This window comes from Cydia splendana, chromosome 17 (genome assembly GCF_910591565.1).
Source record: "Cydia splendana chromosome 17, ilCydSple1.2, whole genome shotgun sequence".
In the NCBI taxonomy this organism is placed as follows: domain Eukaryota; kingdom Metazoa; phylum Arthropoda; class Insecta; order Lepidoptera; family Tortricidae; genus Cydia; species Cydia splendana.
Window position 1 is genome coordinate 15597181 of NC_085976.1, and position 19958 is coordinate 15617138.

The 19958-nt window shown below is 38.7% G+C and overlaps 1 protein-coding gene across 1 annotated transcript in view; it reads right to left on the reverse strand.

The window, feature by feature from the left end:
* The window catches only part of LOC134798980 (uncharacterized), a 98203-nt gene extending 79114 nt beyond the window's left edge, over nt 1-19089 (reverse strand). The window contains exon 1 of the mRNA XM_063771405.1: nt 19062-19089. The gene's annotated coding sequence lies outside the window, so the exon portion shown is untranslated. The remainder of the gene's footprint in view (nt 1-19061) is intronic.
* Between the last annotated feature and the right edge of the window lie 869 nt (nt 19090-19958).

Sequence of the window (19958 nt, forward strand, 5' to 3'; positions counted from 1 at the left end):
TAATAATTCTAATAACACTTTGACATTCAATTCACTTAATTATTTATTTATGAAACCGACCATTCCCGATGACATTCATAAAATAATAGGCTCTCTGAAAAACACAAACAGTACTGGCTATGACGGCGTTAGTACTATTATAATAAAGAAAGTTTCTGATATAATTTCACCCATCCTCAGTCATATTATTAACTTATGCATTACGTGTGGTCAATTTCCAGACAAATTAAAAATAAGCATCGTAAAACCTCTATATAAAAAAGATAGCAAAGAAACTATCAACAATTATAGACCAATAGCACTTATTCCTATATTCTCAAAAATTATAGAAAAATGTATTTATAGCAGTATATAAATCTACTTTGAAAGCAATAATCTATTTGCTAATGAGCAAAAAGGTTTCCGCAAAAGTATGTCGATTAATATGGCTATCTACGACTTAATTAAAACGGTCCTAAAGAGTTTGGATAAAAAACGTCCAGTCTCTGCGTTATTATGTCGAAAGCGTTCGATTATGTTGACCATCAAATACTTTTGGACAAACTTTTTCGCTACGGAATACGTGGCAATGTCCATTCTTTAATAAAATCTTATTTAAGCGGTAGGAAACAAATCACTCAAATTAATAAACTGTGTCCTAAGTCGAAAATGGAACTAACATACTCATCAGATGTAAAGGAAGTTTCTTATGGTGTGCCACAGGGGAGCGTTCTAGGTCCCCTGTTGTTTCTCATTTACATCAATGATATGCCAAATGCTATTGATCATCCAATGGTTATTTTTGCTGACGACAGCACCATTATATTCTCTGGGAACATTTTGAATGCTTATGAGGCTGACATAAACAAAACATTAAGTAAAATTATAGATTGGCTAACGAATAATAACTTGAAAATTAATTTGGACAAAACAAAACTTATGACATTTAAACAACGGACTAATTATACACCTAATCTAAATGTAGCTTATAAGGGACAAAGAATTGATGAGACTGACATGACCAAATTTCTAGGATTGAATGTAGACGATAAGCTGACGTGGAAATATCAAATTGACTCTATATGTAAGAAACTAAACCAACATTCATATGCATTGTATAATTTAAGAAAAAGGGTGAACCCATCTGCAGTGCTTACCGCTTACCATGCCTTTGTAACATCCACTCTAAGATACGGCATAATTTTTTGGGGCAACTCTACAGACCGAGAAATAGCATTTCTAGCTCAGAAAAAGTGTGTAAGATCCTTGTGCGGTATTAGCTTTTAAGAATCCTGTAAGCCTTATTTTCAAAATCTCAAGATTCTAACTCTTCCTAGCCTATATATATTTGAAATGTGTGTTTTTGTAAAATGTAACTCCCATCTATTCTTAAACTTTAGAAGCTCACGATTACGGGGTAAAATATTACATTCTGTCATACCTAAAACGATACTATTCCAAAAAAAATGTGGTCGGAATGGCCCCAAGAATATTTAATAAAATACCACAAGACATTCAATTGCTAGAGCTCAACCAGTTTAAAAAAGCCTTGAAACTGTTACTGATTCGAAAGAGTTACTACTCAATAAAAGATTTTTTAGATGATAAGGACTTGTAAATACCTATTATATTTTGACATTCATGCTCTCAACATTTGTATGCCGTAAGGCGCCACATAGTGAAACTGACTGAACTGTAACACCCTATAACCTATGTTGGACAAATAAATAATTTTGTATTTGTATTTGATTGTAGGTATTGATTCAGTCTGTAGGCTAGTTAGTTGCTGAAAAGCTTGACAGAGGGCGCGAGTTAGCTTGCTATCTGCTTTTTCTTCAATACAAGGTTTCCTTTTATTAATTTACTAAAATCAAAACCTAATTAAATATTTTATTACTTCTTTCCTTTTTGGAAATTATTATAATCTTTTTCTTTACTGAGACGAGTTTTGAAAGCTCGTACGACGAACGATCGTACAGTGCAACGAAACGCAGCGGTGGGAGATCTGTGGTGTGATCTTTCAGCTGTCATTTTATTCCAAATGAGATAGTGTAGAGAGACGTAATCCGTTTTTTTCAAAGGCCAGTGTGCCACATTGTTTTAAATCGCGGTTTAAACCGCTTCATCGTAAGTAATTTACCTATTTTCTTCATCATTTCGTGTAGAATCAGTGCAGCGCTGATTATCTTGATGATGATCTTTATTTCAGCTATTGCGTGTGAATCGTTCTGTCGAGAGTGAGCCCCGGTGGCATGGAAATTATGCAAGTACATATCCTCCCCTCGACGTGTGTGTCCCAATATCTTGCGCTGAGCTACCAGCAGCGCGCGCTCCTCTTTTTGTGTTAGTGTCCAGGCTTCGCATCCGTACATAAGAATTGGCCTTATGACCGTTTTGTATATTCGAAGTTTCGTGTTCCTAGACCTTAGCGAACTCGGCGCCGTCGACTGGACAGAAACGGCTTTGGAAAGAGTAGCATGGCGGTCTTTGGGATCGGAGGCCAAGATCCACTTCGGGTCATTGCCCCACAGCAGTAAGTAAGTAAGTACATATATTATCCTCCGAAGGCCTATTGTCTGCCCCGGGTAAGTCATTCTCCTTTACGCAGTTTGGAATTCTACATAATTCTGCGGAAATTCCGTTCCGTTGCTTATTTATTTTACTACTCCACGCGGTCGTGAGGGCCAAGCATTTTGCTAGTTTTACACAATGTTCCTACTTTCTCACTTGTGCGTTGTCCCAAGCGCACCCTGAGGTAGTCGGCAGCTGAGAGCGGACTTGTGGGAGCAGGTCCGGACTGTTCCCCGGTGCTAGTTCGAGGCATGGCGTCAGCGCAGAAGTGTGGTCTTGTAGTAGAGGTCAGAGTGTTCCCTTTTATTTTATTAAGGCGCCCAATAATTAAGTATTTTACCTATAGTTGACCAAGGTCTTCCATTATATAGAATAGAATATAAAAGTTTTTTATCCGTAAAGACAGACAATGGACATACACAGAAAGAACATGGTGAAAAATAAAGTGTCACGAAATGGCCCCATCTCAGCATGTTGCTGGCGACTTCGAGCGCTGATCTTCCGATGAGACTATCAAGTGAGAAATAATAACGGAAGGTACCTAACAGACAAAAAAAGAAACATAAAGAAAAAAAAAATTACCGAAAAAATAAATACTTACACATAGTTCACACAACTAATACAAAAAGAGATACAACATGACGATATAAGTAAATTACATGACACTCCGTTACAGTAGATTACACGGATCAACCGATCGAATATGTACCGGTCTGGTCGGATCACATTGTGGCGCGTAATTAAGCGTGCATAACTAGCGCCAACGGTAGCTACACGAAATTAAATTCAATGACAGAATTGACAAACAATAAAGTGAGTGAATCTAATATTTTATTAATCTCAATCCGTTTTTAATCATGAAAACAATAAAGCACTCTTTATTTTTCTTTTACCTTGCTCCATCCCACTGTGGGGTCGGCTCTCCTAATTTTTCGGCGCCAAGATTGCCTGTCTTGGGTTGTCTCGTCAATCACTGTATCATTTTTTGAATTGTTGCTGAAGATGCATTCGAGGTGTTCCGTTTTTATCCTGCTAACCCTGAGGCCCGCGTCTTCTAGGGCATTTACCCACAGACATAGAGCATTTTGGAGTTCTTGAGTAGGTTTGGCGATAAGGACGATGTCATCTGCGTATAAGAGAATCCAAGGTAAAGGTTCCTGAATACATTTTGTGATAAAGTCCATGACTAAGTTAAAGATTAGAGGGCTCAGTGCTGAACCTTGATGAACTCCCACACCTACTCGGAATTCCTGGCTGAGACCGGCTGCTGATTTAACTTTGGTGCGTACATTATGATACATGTCCTGAACCAACAGCACGTAGCATTCAGGCAGGTTTTGTGCTCTTAACGCCTGCCATACTAGTTTTCGTGGCACCCGGTCAAATGCCTTCTCCAGGTCGATGAAAATGAAGTGCAAGTCTTCTTTATTATGGCGATGTTTTTCTGTGAGAATTCTAACTGCCTGGATTACATCAGTTGTCGACCTTGAAGGAGTGAATCCAAATTGGTTGGGCGTGATTAACGTAAGTTGTTGAATGCGTCGGCCATTAAAAAGTACTGGACCAATTAAGTTGAAATTTGGTACACATATGTACAAAGACGGACATCTTACGTAAACAAATGAATTTTAAACATGGTGGCCACTTTTGGGGGGTAAATGAGAAAATGAAAAAATAATGTTCTTTAAACTCTATCGTGTAACATATCAAATGAAACAGCTCATTTTGAGAATCTCAAATATATTTTTTTGTAACTTTAAAATAAATAGTTTAGAAGTTATTTTAGAAAATAGCCAAAAAATTACCATTCACCTCCCCCCCTTTATCTCCGAAACTACAGTACTGGGTCTAAAATTTTCAAAAAAAATATACAAAATAGTTCTTTACCTATAGATGACAGGAAAACCTATTAGAATATTAGAAATATGCAGTCAAGCGTGAGTCGGACTAATTACTTACTCTTTGATCCGACTCTTTTCAAAGGCAATTCACTCGCGTTTCACATATAAAAAATACATTGTTAAAAATTGGGTAATGTACGGATCCCTTGGAACGCGAGTCCGACCCGCACTTGGCCGGTTTTTATTATTATGCCTGTTTAATGTTATGAACAATTATTTTATGCCAAATCTATTATGTGAATTCATATTATGACAATTAATGTTAGGCGTATTAAGGGGCACCCATTATTTTCATTTTCATTTATTTACTGCAATCCAAGCCACATATAGCCGTTATATTCATTTAAATTGGGCTACAAATATAATGACCACCAAAAAAAACTTACCCTAAATAAAAAAATCTTGCTTACCAAAAAAAATTACTGAACACCAAAAAAATAAGGCCTAAGAATACAAAAGTACCACCGTTTTAATTACGACTGCACTTCAAATTGTATTCAAATACCAAATATATTGAATAATCACCAAAAATCATTAACAACCATCAAATCTTGAAAACCAAATTAATGCGATATTTTCACCTAAATAAACCACTATGATTACCAAAAAATGTATACATATTACCAAATAAAGTAGACTGATGCCAAAATTACTAGCCCCTCCCGCTCAACCCCCCGTACCCCGCACCGAATACCTACCTAACCTAACCTACTTTTCCAGTAGCATTTCGTTATGCGAACCTAGGTTAGCACTGCGACCCTTACAGAAACGAAATGCTACTAGAAAAGTAGGGTAGGTTAGGTTTGAACTGCGACCCTTACAGAAACGAAATGCTACTAGAAAAGTGGGTTAGGTTAGGTATGAACTGCGACCCTTACAGAACCAAACTGCTATCAAAAAAGTGGGTTAGGTTAGGTTTGAACTGCGACCCTTACAGAAACGAAATACTACTCGAAAAGTAGGGTAGGTTAAGTTTGAACTGCGACGCATACAGAAACGAAATGCTACTAGAAAAGTGGGTTAGGTTAGGTTTAAACTGCGACCCTTGCAGAAAAGAAATGCTACTAGGTTTGAACTGCGACCCTTACAGAAACGAAATGCTACTAGAAAAGTGGGTTGGGTTAGGTTAGGTTAGGTTAGAACTGCGACTGTTACAGAAATAAAATGCTGCTAGAAAAAGGTGACGAAGTGATTAATTTATTTAACCCTTCGAGTGGCATTGTCCTCCTCGAGGTCTCTACGGTAAGTGGCGGTGGCCGCGAGACGGACAGACATAACAAGCCGGTTGAGTGGCGCAGCCATTTTGGAAAAATATACGTCAAGTGGCGGGGCCTCAACGGGTGATCATCGCGAATTTGGCGCGTGTTAGAAATATGACCGTTTCCCAAAAAAATCCATGAATGATATATACAAACTATATATCACTGAATTCAGCATAAAATGGGTTATTTGATTGTATACCAATGAATTCTATTCTATTTATGTGAATTATGCTAGACTTGTTCTAATCTCATATTACCATTTTTTTCTACTTTCATGTAAAAATACGTATAGTTACGAAATAAAACAATTGATTGAAGAAAAAGCAGTCTTTATGACAAAACAATACATTTAACACGATTCACACAGTTTATTTCACTTTTTATCAGTGCGTATTCCGTTTGAATGTTCGCGGCTCGACGACGGTCGGCGCGTAATGGGCGAGGTGGGGCAGGAACATCACGTCATTTCTAACAAACTTTGTTTTACGCGGGAATTCGACCGTTAGGGAATACCATCCTTGTTTATTGACGAATGCATCTTGCAAGAGTGAGCAAGCAAGGCATAGTTTTAACGGTTTTATTTTAGGCGCGAAATGCAGCGTCGCACAGAGGCCGCGAGACGGTCTCTGCCAATTACGGGCTTGTTATGACCGAACCTTCTCGCGGCCTCTGCCACGCCGAGGCATATTTAAAAAAATGGCCGCGCCATTTGTCCTACCGTTCAACCGGAGGTGCTGCCACCCGAAGGGTTAATAGGATAACGATATATTAAATATTTGCACATTTTTAATTGAAATGTGGTTACAATTTTGGTGGTCTTTTTTTTATTTTTGGGTTTACAATGATTATTTTGGAGTCATTTGCTTTAACAGGATAGCAAGATTTAAAAATTTGGTTATCATTTCACATTAAAATGGGGTTTGAAATTTGGTAATCATTTACTATTTTTGGGTTAATAATGATTACTTTGGTGTCATTTCCGTTAATAGGATAGTAAAATGTAATAAAATTGGTAATCATTTCACATTAAAATGGTGTTATAATTTTGGTGATAATTTATTATTTTAGGGTGGTAAAATAGATTTTTTTGGTATTCAATTTTACTAAATCTGGTGATCAGTTAAATATCAGCCTTTAAATTGTAACAGCATGGACACTGGATAGAAAGAGAAAACTCAAACATTTTCTAAGACGTGTTGATATTTACCGTACACAACAAAAAATATGACGTCTAAATCGAAATTGTCATCATCATCAAAAATATTTAAAAACTGCAAAATATTTATCGAGTAACCAAAATCCAAGATTACTACTAATTTTAAAATTTATTTATATGAAGAAGGTTCAGTATCACCCTCTCTCCGCCTTGATGGTAGCCGCTTAAACCATTTTCTACCCTCCGATGTAGTCGTTGGTTATTTGAAAAATCTTTGTTGATGTTGTGCGACCTCTAAATATTGACCGACTTTTATTTTTATGGTTCCGTACCCAAAGGGTAAAACGGGACCCTATTACTAAGACTCCGCTGTCCGTCCGTCCGTTCGTCCGTCTGTCACTAGGCTGTGTCTCACGAACCGTGATAGCTAGAGAGTTGAAATTTTCACAGATGATGTATTTCTGTTGTCGCTATAACAACAAATACTAAAAACAGAATAAAATAAAGATTTAAGTGGGGCTCCCATACAACAAACGTGATTTTTGACCGAAGTTAAGCAACGTCGGGCGGGGTCAGTACTTGGATGGGTGACCGTTTATATAGATAATGGTACGGAACCCTTCGTGTGGGAGTCCGACTCGCACTTGGCCGGTTTTTTTTAAGATTTAATATTTTTTTATCACTTATAACAAGAATTCGACCGAAGTCAGATGAAAATCGAAAATTCGGAAAAATGAAACACCTGTACACCTATACAATGTAAATTCGTGACCCAAAAACGGACATCTTACGTAAACAAATGAATTTTAAACATAAAATAATAGTTTTAAAACTACATCGTGTTACATAGCAAATGATCAGCTCATTTTAAGAATCTCAAATATATATGTTTTTGTAAATTTAAAATAAATAATTTAGAAGTTATTTAAGAAAATACCCAAAAAATGACCATTTCCCCACCCCTTTATCTGCGAAACTTCCACCTATTCCACCTATCCCTACCGCGATATCCCCCCCAGTGGGGATATGTGGAATATTTTTCCATCTATTTCTACTGGTAGTGATACATGGAATCAAGTCGTCCTTCTATCCCCCCTATTTTTGAATGGTAGGGTCAGATTGAATTTATTCCGCTTTTCCCAACTACTTTCCACCCTGGTAGAAATCGGTGGATTTTTTCCACGTGTACCTATTGATTTTCCCCCTGGTGGGGATAGATAACTTTTTTTCCACATTAATCTCTTTTTTCCTCCCCAGGTGGGGACAGGTGGATTTTTTGTTACCTATCCCTACTGCCTTGTTGTTTGGTAGGGATATATGGAATTTCTTACACTCGTCCCTGCTACCTTGTCGTTTGGTAGGAATATATGGAATTTCTTCCCCTCGTCCCTGCTACCTTGCTGTTTGGTAGGGATATATGGAATTTCTTCCACTCGTCCCTGCTACCTTGTCGTTTGGTAGGGATATATGGAATTTCTTCCACTCGTCCCTGCTACCTTGCTGTTTGGTAGGGATATATGGAATTTCTTCCACTCGTCCCTGCTACCTTGCTGTTTGGTAGGGATATATGGAATTTCTTCCACTCGTCCCTGCTACCTTGCTGTTTGGTAGGGATATATGGAATTTCTTCCACTTGTCCCTGCTACCTAGCTGTTTGAAAGGGATATTATGGAATTTCATCCACTCGCCCTGCTACCTATTAGCTGTTTAAGGCCTGCGCAAACCGGCGGACCGCAGCGCAGATCACTCAGGAGGATTAACGTGCTCCTCGATGCCGCGGAGTAACAATCCTCCGTGATGCTCCGTGATCGGTCTCAGAGCATTCAAATTTATGCCTGAATGAAATTGAAATAGGGAAGAATACACATTGATAAATTTAAAGTGATCTGAGCTAAAACTTCCATGTATCCCTACCAAAATACAATCAGGTAAAGATGATTGGAAAAGTTTCCATGTATTTCAACCAAAATAAGAATCAGGTAAAGATGATTGGAAAGTTTCCATGTATTTCAACCAAAATAAGAATCAGGTAAAGATGATTGGAAAGTTTCCATGTATTTCAACCAATATAAGAATCAGGTAAAGATAATTGGAAAAGTTCCCATGTATCCCTACCAAAATACAATCAGGTTAAGATGATTGGAAAAGTTTCCATGGATCCCTACCAAATAGCAAGGTTGTAGGGATAAGTGAAAAAAAATCCACCTATCCCCACCGGGGGGGAAACCAATGAGTATACATAGAAATAATTCCACCTGTCCACCCCAGGGGGAAAACAGTAGGTACGGGTGGATAAAAATCCATTTATCCCTACCAGGGGGAAAACGGTAGGGATATGCGGAAAAAATCCATTTGGCATCAATTAGTAGGGATAGATGGAAAAGTATCCCTACTAGTAGAAATAGATGGAAAAATATTCCACGTATCCCCACTGGGGGGAATATCGCGGTAAGGATAGGAGGAATAGGCGGAAACTGGGTCTAAAATTTTGAAAAAAATATACAAAACAGTTCTGTACCTATAGATGACAGGAAAACTAATTAGAAATATGCAGTCAAGCGTGAGTCGGACTAATTACTTAGTGTTTGATTCCACTCCTACGGGTTTTATAAAGGCAATTCACTCGCGGTTCACATATAAAAAATGCATTGTTAAAAATTGGGTAATGTACGGAACCCTTGGAACGCGAGTCCTACTCCGCTTGGCCGGTTTTTTATATTTAATTAATATTGTTATTTTATTTTCTAATGACACAAAATCTATTTTGTAATTTGACTAAGATGATTCTAATTTAGGTATGTACCTATTGATTTGTTAGTTTTATACTTGACATTTTATTGTTTAACATTCAATACCTACGTACCTATGTGTAGCAGGGATGTTGCGGATGCAGATTTTTTGACATCCGCGAATGCGGACGTCAACATTACGTACCGTAAAATCATAGGCCCTCTCAGCCGCTTGGATTGACTACAAGAAGGCCTATGATTCGGTGCCTCATTCATGGTTGGGGAGGGTCTTAGAGTTGTATAAAGTTGATGCAGCTTTGAGAGCCTTCCTAAGCGCGTGTATGAGGCAGTGGACCACAGTCCTTCGTCAACCAGGAGGCGGGGATGACCCCCCTGACCCGCAGGATTTTATAAGGATTGAGCGAGGAATATTTCAGGGTGACAGTCTGAGTCCCCTATGGTTCTGCCTAGCTCTCAATCCCCTCAGTACCCTGCTGAAGGATTTGGGACTAGGTTGCCGGCTTCGGAGAGAGGGTGAAATCATTTCTCACCTTCTGTACATGGATGCATGACCTCAAATTATTTGCACCAAATAGCCAAGACTTGTCGGAGCTACTGAAAACCACCGAAGGTTTCAGTAGTGCCATCAACATGGAGTTTGGTGTCGATAAATGTGCGGTTATGCATGTACAGCGGGGGAGGGTTGTAAATTCAACAAATTTACAACTCTCTGAGACAATGTCTTTCAGATCTATCTCTGAAGTTGTCGAGCGTGAGTGCGAGTCCATCGAACCTATGGGGGCAGTCACCATCAGCCCCGATGACGTAAGTTGTGCCATTCGCACGGCCCAGAACTGGAAAAGTCCTGGGCCGGATGGATTGCACAACTTCTGGCTAAAATGGTTCCGATGCTCACACTCCTGCTTGGCAGCACAATTTCAACAAGCCCTCGAGCTTGGTTCTCCCCCACCTTCCTTAACAACTGGTGTCACCTTCCTGCTCTATAAGTCCGGTAGTACCACGGAAGCGAAGAACTACAGACCCATCACATGCTTGCCTACACTCTACAAGCTCCTTACATCCATTTTGAGAGCAAAAATCAACGCGCACATTGTCGCAAACAATATTTTGGCCTCTGCTCAAAATGGATGTAGGGTTGGGTCCCGTGGTACTAAAGAGCTCCTCCTCATAGACATGACCATCTGCCAAAAAATCCGGAGGAACAGGGGGGCCCTCTCAGCAGCCTGGATTGACTACAAGAAGGCCTATGATTCGGTGCCTCACTCATGGCTGGAGAGGGTCTTAGAGCTGTATAAAGTTGATACAGCTTTAAGAGCCTTTCTAAGCGCATGTATGAGGCAATGGACCACAGTCCTTCGTCAACCAGGAGGCGGGGATGAGAGCCCTGGCCCGCAGGATTTTATAAGGATTGAGCGAGGAATATTTCAGGGTGATAGCCTGAGTCCTCTGTGGTTCTGCCTAGCTCTGAATCCTCTCAGTACCTTGCTGAAGGATTTAGAACTAGGTTGCCGGCTTCGGAGAGGGGGTGAAGTCATTTCTCACCTTCTGTACATGGATGATCTCAAATTATTTGCACCAAATAGCCAAGACTTGGTGGAGCTACTGAAAACTACCGAAGTCTTCAGTAATGCCATCAACATGGAGTTTGGTGTCGATAAATGTGCGGTTATGCATGTACAGCGGGGGAAAGTTGTAAATTCAACAAATTTACAACTTTCTGAGACAATGTCTTTCAGATCCATCTCTGAATCAGAAACCTATAAATACCTTGGCATGTCACAGTCGTTGGGTATTGAGGAAGAAGGTATTAGACGGTCGGTGAAGGAGCGCTTTTTCAGTCGGCTCACAAAAGTCCTTAACAGTCTTTTGTCAGGAGGCAACAAAGTGCGCGCCTTCAACGCCTGGGTAATGCCCCTACTCACATACTCCTTTGGCATACTAAGGTGGACTCAGACCGAGCTGGACGCCCTGGATCGGAGGGTCCGGTCACTGCTCACCACACATCGCATGCTACACCCACGCTCGTCAGTTATGAGATTGTACATCCCACGGAAGTGTGGAGGCCGAGGCTTCCTAAACGCCAAGGATCTCCACAACCGCGAGGTGTACAATCTCAGGAATTATTTCCTTAACAACGAGTGTGGGATGCATCGTGATGTGGTGGCAGTAGACAGGAACCTCACGCCGCTCTCCTTGGCAAACGAGAACTGGCGCAAACCTGTGGTACTAAGTACTGCGGATCGCAAGGCGGCATGGGAGAGTAAGGTGCTACACGGGCGGTTCTACAAGGCCCTCACGGGACCCGATGTGGACCTGCTCGCGTCGGTGAACTGGTTACGATTCGGGGACCTCTTCGGAGAAACCGAGGGTTTTGCCTGTGCAATTGCGGACGAAGTGATGATGACGAACAACTATCGGAAATATATCCTGAAGGACGGTACGGTCGACATTTGTCGGGCATGCCGCCGTCCCGGAGAGTCACTCAGGCATATTATCTCCGGTTGTTCTCATCTTGCTAACGGCGAGTACTTGCACAGACATAACCTCGTAGCCAGAATTATTCACCAGCAGCTTGCCCTCCTATACGGCCTTGTGGACCGCGAAGTGCCGTACTACAAGTACTCACCTGCGCCAGTTCTCGAAAATGGTCGTGCCACGCTCTATTGGGATCGATCTATCATCACTGACAGGACTATTGTAGCCAATAAGCCTGACATCGTGCTGATAGATCGATCGCAGCGCCGGACCGTGCTCGTCGACGTCACCATCCCCCATGATGAGAATCTCGTGAAGGCCGAGAAGGACAAGTCCAGCAAGTACCTAGACTTAGCCCACGAGATAACCGCTATGTGGGATGTTGACTCGACGATCATTGTTCCTATAGTCGTGTCAGCGAACGGTCTCATAGCGAAGAGTCTCGACCAACACCTAGAGAGACTCTCGCTGGGTGGTTGGATCAAGGGTCAGATGCAGAAGGCGGTAATTTTGGACACGGCGCGTATAGTACGTCGATTCCTCACTCTGCGGCCCTGACCACCGGCAGCTTGGACCCTGCCCCGCTGCCGGCGGCACCCTAGGTTAGGTTTTTTATAATGTGTTTATATATTTTTGTTATGTTTTGTAAGTGTTTTTATATTTTACTTTTATACTCACATTGTAAAACCCTAACCTAAGACCCTAATTGAATAAAGAGAATAATAATAATAATAATATTCTTTATTGTGCACAATGAAAACATGATTAAATACAGCAAATTAACATAAATAAAAAACTAAGCAACAACAGGCGGTCTTATCGCTAAAGAGCGATCTCTTCCAGACAACCTTCAGGTAGTAGAAATTATCGAAGGGAAGAAATAAGTATAAGGGTAGCAAAAATAAATGAAGTGCAAGATCAGGAAAAAAAAAAAAAACAGCACAACTAAATATATAACAATATGAATACATACATTAAAGAGATATATAAATAAATAAATATATAAATAAATAAAAAATAAATAAATATATAAATAAATAAATAAATAATTACCTAGGATTTAAGCCGCCGCTAAGACGTTCTTGTACCGACTTGTCCGACATCCGCATCCGCATTAAGCTCCGCATCGATTTTATGCGGATGCGGATGAATACGCATGAAAACAATGCGGAAATTCCGCGGTTGTGGATGCGGATGCGAATATTCGTGTATGCGTATGTTTTTTTTTCGATTTCATTATTTTATAACCTTAGGTATGTTATAAGTAAATGGTTTTGCTATCTTCCCATACAACCATTTCCAGTCGCCGTTACGAGGCGGTGTTGACACATCTTGTGTCGACACCGTCTGTTTCGGTCACAATTCCAGTCGCAGAGTCGTCGCCGTGTCGACACAGTTACCAGAAATGGGGAAGGGTCGACACATGACACAAAGTGACATAAAGTGTGGTCGCCGTGTGTACACATTGTTTCGGGTTTGCGACTACTTTATGCCAAAATCATTCGTTCATTCGTTCATTTTGTTCCTGTCAAATGGAAACTGTCAGATGGAAAAATACTTAAATAAAAATAAGTGACATTAATACGCCATCTCTAAAACGGATTACAAGACGTAATTATATATTGTTTGCATTTATATTACAATATGACTTAAATTATTATGGGGAATTAAACTGCTCGAGTGATTTGATAAACTAAGTGTAATATAATCAACGCGCCACCACATTGTTTTAGTTTAGCCGGAAATGAAATTGTTTACTTCTCAGTGCCTGTGTTCATAACTATATTATTTGAAGCATTTTTAGTACTTCGATGCGTATACTATACTTAAATAACAGAAATAACGCTTTATATACTACGAAACTTGTTAATTATGATGTATAAATATGGTTTAAGGCTGAGAAATATTGCAGTCACAAAGTAGTTGCAATGTTTCGACTTTGTGTCGACTCTGTGTTGACACATGACACGCGCTGTCAAAAGTAATAACAAAGTTACTGGTATGTTACTGGATTTGCAAAATGGCTCCGTGTGTTGATTTGTTTTCAGATATTCTCAAAGTGTAAAAATGCCGTGGTCAGAGATGGGCATTAATCGATTAACTGTTTATTCGACTAATTAATGGAATAAAAAAAGTTAATTCTCAAATTTTAATCGCGATTAGTTTAGTCGACCTAACATAGATTGAAATTGAATGAATCTGAATATTAATCGAATAAATTATCGATTAAATCTCGATTGAAAGTTGACAGGGGGCCATTTTTGTACGTAAAAATAATAGAAATGTCTTGCATGCAGATGGTAGCAAAACACTTTGTCATAAAAGTCGAGATGGGTGTCGATATATAGGTTTTAGGGAGTGCCGATTTCGAAAATAATGACCATTTTGGAATCCGAAATGGCGGCCATGCACTGTGTCATAAAAGTCGTCATGGATGTCGTTTTATACGTTTTAGGGGGCCCCAATTTTGAAAATGATGACCATTTTGGAATCCAAAATGGCGGCCATGCACTATGCCATAAAAGTCGTCATGGGTGTCGTTTTATAGGTTTTAGGGGGCGCAGATTTCGAAAATGATAACCATTTTGGATTCCAAGATGGCGGCCATGCACTATGTCATAAAAGTCGTCATGTATGTCGTTTTATAGGTTTTAGGGGGCCCCGCTTTCGAAAATGATGACCATTTTGGAATCCAAAATGGCGGCCATGCACTATGTCATAAAAGTCGTCATGGGTGTCGTTTTATAGGTTTTGGGGGGCGCAGATTTCGAAAATGATAACATTTTCAATTTAAAAATGGCGGCAATGCACTATGTCATAAAAGTCGTCATGGATATCGTTTTATAGGTTTTAGGGGGCGCAGATTTCGAAAATGATGACTATTTTGGATTCCAAGATGGCGGCCATGCACTATGTCATAAAAGTCGTCATGGATGTCGTTTTATAGGTTTTAGGGGGCGCAGATTTCGAAAATGATGACTATTTTGGATTCCACTTTTATGACAAAATACGTAGCCGCCATCTTGGATTATAAAATGATCATCGTTTTCGAATTCTGCACTCCCTAAAACCTATAAATCGACATCCGTGACGACGCAAGTTATCTTTATTTTCAGATCTAACAAATTGCTACAGAATACAAAGGACAAAAAAGAAGCGAGGAGGTAATGAAACAAGCAAAAATACAGATGATTCCTCGACGCAATTGGGTGATTCTTAAATTGTGTCCAGATTTTTTTTTGTCATAAAAGTTTATATTTTTCACATATTACTCTCACAAGTTCCGTGACATTTCGACCTTGTAATTTTTTAAGTAAATGTTTTTGTTTATCTATGAGGATCTCACTAGAATAGTATAATCAAGGTATGTTTATATTTGATGAATGAAATAGTAACGCAAAAAAAATATATATTTGTGTCTTATATTCCTGCCGAAGACTTTTATTTTACCTTTTCCTTCTACACAAGTTTGGCCAAGTAATAAGAATTTAGGGCTCTCAATTTTATTTTGACTTCTACAACAGTAAAGCTACGAGGCCATGTTTTGGTATCGTTTTCGTATAAATTCGCAGTACCAAATTTAGTTAAGGTATCACATTGACACCATTCCGAAGTAAAAACATATAAACTTATTAAAATACTTTCTTTTAAACTCCTCTTCACGCTTAAACTGCTGAACAGTTTTAATTTAAATTTGGTACACATATATTTTGAGTCCCGAGACAGGATATAATAAGTTATCTCAAAAATCATCCTTTAAAGGTGTGAAATGAGGTGTAGGGGGGAATTCAGAATTGACTTCTTGAAGTTAATACTGTTTAAGTTTAGGTTTGAAGTCATGTTTTTTCATCATTTTTAACTAAATCAAAGATGTAGACCATCCCAAATTTCATATAAATCGGTTCAGCGGTTATTGATTTCCCGTACAAATTTCCACGCCACTTTTCACACCTTCAAAAGATGATTTTGGTTATAAGATCTATCCTATGTCCTGTTCCGGGACGCAAACTATTTTTATACCAAATTTCAACGAAATCGGTTCAGCGGTTAAGCGTCAAGAAGAGTTTCAAAAAAACCGGCCAAGTGCGAGTCGGACTCGCGTATTAAGGGTTCCGTACATTAAGTCCGACTCGCGCTTGACTGCACATTTCTAATAGGTTTTCCTGTCATCTATAGGTAAAGAACTATTTTGTGTATTCAGACGGACATACATACAGACGCACGAGTGATCCTATAAGGGTTCCGTTTTTTCCTTTTGAGGTACGGAACCCTAAAAAGATTTATTTTTATTTTGTGGAATGGTGTCAATGTGATATCTTAAATGGATTCAGCACCCCAGATTTATACGAAAACGATACCAAACACGGCCTAGCACCTTCACTGATATAGATATATCAAGATAAAATTTAGAGCCCTAAATAAACTTTCAAGAGCGGATATCTCAAAAACTATTCAACATATCGAAAAAATTGACTGAATAAACTTGTAACAAATTAAATTAACTTTCATTTTGTATAAGTGGTCATGTCGCTGAGATGCATAGTTTCCGAGATATAATCGAAAAACGGGAAAATGGGACCTTCAAAGCCCCCTCTCTCCCCCCCGCTCAAGGGCTACGGCCGGGGACTTTTGATATGTTCACCTCCTAACTTGTCAAACCGAGTTACGGAGTCAAAAATTGTGTTCCGAGCATTTCCCTCTACAACTTTTGGAGCATTCGTTGCCTGACCTAAGTATTAGCTTATTGAATTTCTTTAAAAACTTTTCTGTAAAAGGTTGACGGGTGTTGGGTGTTTATATGGTTTCGGTCGATTATTATCATTTGCATTGCCCATGATGACTTACTAGAATTACGAGCACACGAGACACTAATAGTAGTTTGACAAACCTTGGTTTTCAAGAGGTATTTTATATTGACATTTGCTGTCACAAATTTGCTGTCAGATTTAGTCACAAACCGCACGCAAAGTGCACACAAATGTGTCGACACCTTGTTACGGAAAAGTGTAGACACGGCGACGACACTTTGTTTCGAAACAATTCTCGACACATTGTGTAGACTCTGTTACGACACATCTGACATTTAGTTACCACTTTGTGATTCTGCGACTGGAATGGTTATATGGGTTGTCCTATATGTAATAAATAGTGTAAATGTTTCTACTGGCCTTAGCTAGATACAAATACGGCGGTGGCAGAATAACAGCGTCCGTTGCTGCAAGTCTTTAGGGCCGCTGTGCCCCGAAGCCTTTTGGCACAGACATAAGCTGAGCCACTTTCCATTTCAATTAGTTTGTAAGCATTATCGTGTACTTTTATTATGTACCTATGTTCAAACTTCTTGAATAAACGTCTTTTATTATTATTCATTATTATTTATAAGTAGCTGACATTTTTTTTTACTATTAAAACTTCACTCGCAGTTTTTTTTTCTATGCTTTTATTTTTTAGTTGATACTAGGGATGTTGCGGATGCAGATTTTTTGACATCCGCGGATGCGGATGCGGATGCGGATATTTAAAGTCTCACATCCGCGGATGCGGATGCGGATGGCAAGATTTGGTACTTAAAAAACGTCAAATATTACATTTTTAGCAATTTTTATTTAAAAAAACCAAATGTTTAGTATTTGAGCAAGAATAGGTGCGTTGTATTTAATAAACAGTAACTTGGCCGACTTTTCGGGATCTAGACGATTTCGTTATTCGTTATATACTCGTATAATGACGAAATTACCTAGCACTTACGCCGCCGGCGCCGCCGCTAATACGTTCCTGTTACCGACTTGGTCGACATCCGCATTATGCGGATGCTCCGCATCGATTTCATGCGGATGCGGATGTTGAAAATCATGCGGATGTTCCGCGGATGCGGATGCGGATGCGAATATCCGCAACATCCCTAGTTGATACTTGCATATTTATACTAATATGTATTAGCTATGAAATTCTCAATAATATCCATGTATTTTCTTTGACTGAATACTGATACATGTACCTAACTAAAACCTTTTCTATTAACATTATTTCAAACGGATCATTCACGTAAGTATTATTGAAAAAAAACCTGAAAAGTGCGAGTCGGACTCGCCCACCGAAGGTTCCGTACTTTTTAGTACTCATTTGTTGTTATAGCAGCAACAGAAATCCATCATCTGTAAAAATTTCAACTGTCTAGCTATCACGGTTCATGAGATACAGCCTGGTGACAGACAGACAGACGGACAGTGGAGTCTTAGTAATTTTTACCCCTTGGATACGGAACCCTAAAAATATGTTCGAGTCTCACGGGACCGAGTTTTACACTTAGTTAAAACCTTTTCTATTGTCAACTGAAATAAACTGGAATCTGATTGTCATCTTTTACCATACGTATTCTCGCAAATAAAGAAATTATATTCTACTATATTCTATAGCGGCGGCGTTCGCTGTGAAATTTGTTTATGTTCACCCACATACGGTATTTTTACCCTGTTGATCAAAGTTTAAAAAAAACTAAGTACCTATACCTACGTTAGAGAATATTAGTATACACATAAAATACCCAAAATTAAAGAGTGTAACTATCTCGGAAATATAAAATATAAATGTAAAATACAAAACTACTACTATTTATTATATTTAGATCTCCATATTTTTTTAAATCGTACAACTACAGTCTACAACATAGGTAAATAAAATGTATAAGTTACAAAAAAATCTGTTCAGTATTTAATATAAAAAATATAAGCCATTATTTCTTTTTTCTCAAAAATTTTTCAAAAAAAACATCTAGGCAAATAAATCGGCAAAACGGCAGTCAATTTAATGTCTGGGGCCGATTGCCCAATATATACACGGCTAGATTCTTTAGCGTCCATGTTTTGCTAGTTCCGTAGACAAAACGGTAATTTCATATTATATGTATGTAAGAAAAAATAAATATAAAATTAACTATGGGCCTTATGAATTTGGCGCAGGCACTTACCTTGTACACCCAACTTAGCGAACAGCGCGCGAATGTATAATAAATAAACCCATGAAAATTTATTTTTGATTGGAATTCAATGATATGGTTTTTTATTGCAATGCGTTGATTAGCAATTACAGTTATCGTTCTGCTGCTTAGTCTAGGGTTGCCCAAAATGAAAGTAGAAAACGTCGAAAATATTTTATAATAACAAAGAGAATAGATAGTATAGAGGGGTCCTGTCATAGTAAATTATGTAGTCACAGTAAATTTACTGCCATCTATCGACACACGACTACAACTCAAAATGAAAACGTATAAAACGTATCGAAAAAAAAATATATATATGGATAAATGGCATTATTATTTTTATATCATTTTGATCCATGTTCATTCACTGATATCTGTGTTAAAATTGTTAAATATGAAACGGTGTCGTCAACGCCATCTAGCCGACCATAGGCCAAAGGTGTGTGCGCCATCTATCCGAGAATGACTTTTTCTTGATTTCCGAGGCATGTTTTTTTCTTAGACTTTATTCATCTTATACGGAGTTACATACATATGTCTTTGATAATAATAAATAATTCTTCAATTCAGTAAATTATTGATAAATAATATATTCATTCTAGATTTTTTCGCGGCAAAATTTGTACTTAATTAAGATTTATTGCTGCTGTGTTATACCTGTAGTAGGTGAGTACATTATAAAACACTACTCTCCCGCCCCCTCCCCTGTTGGCGTCCCCCCCTCCCCCCTTGAAAAGTGTCCCATTTTACAGATTTTCTCAATTTTCAGGAAAACGATACAAGCTAAGATAAAATGGTCAAAAACTATATTATTTATTAATAAATTTCCTACAAATAAGTCCTAACATTCATTTTGATACGAGTTATAGTTTTCAAGCTATGGTG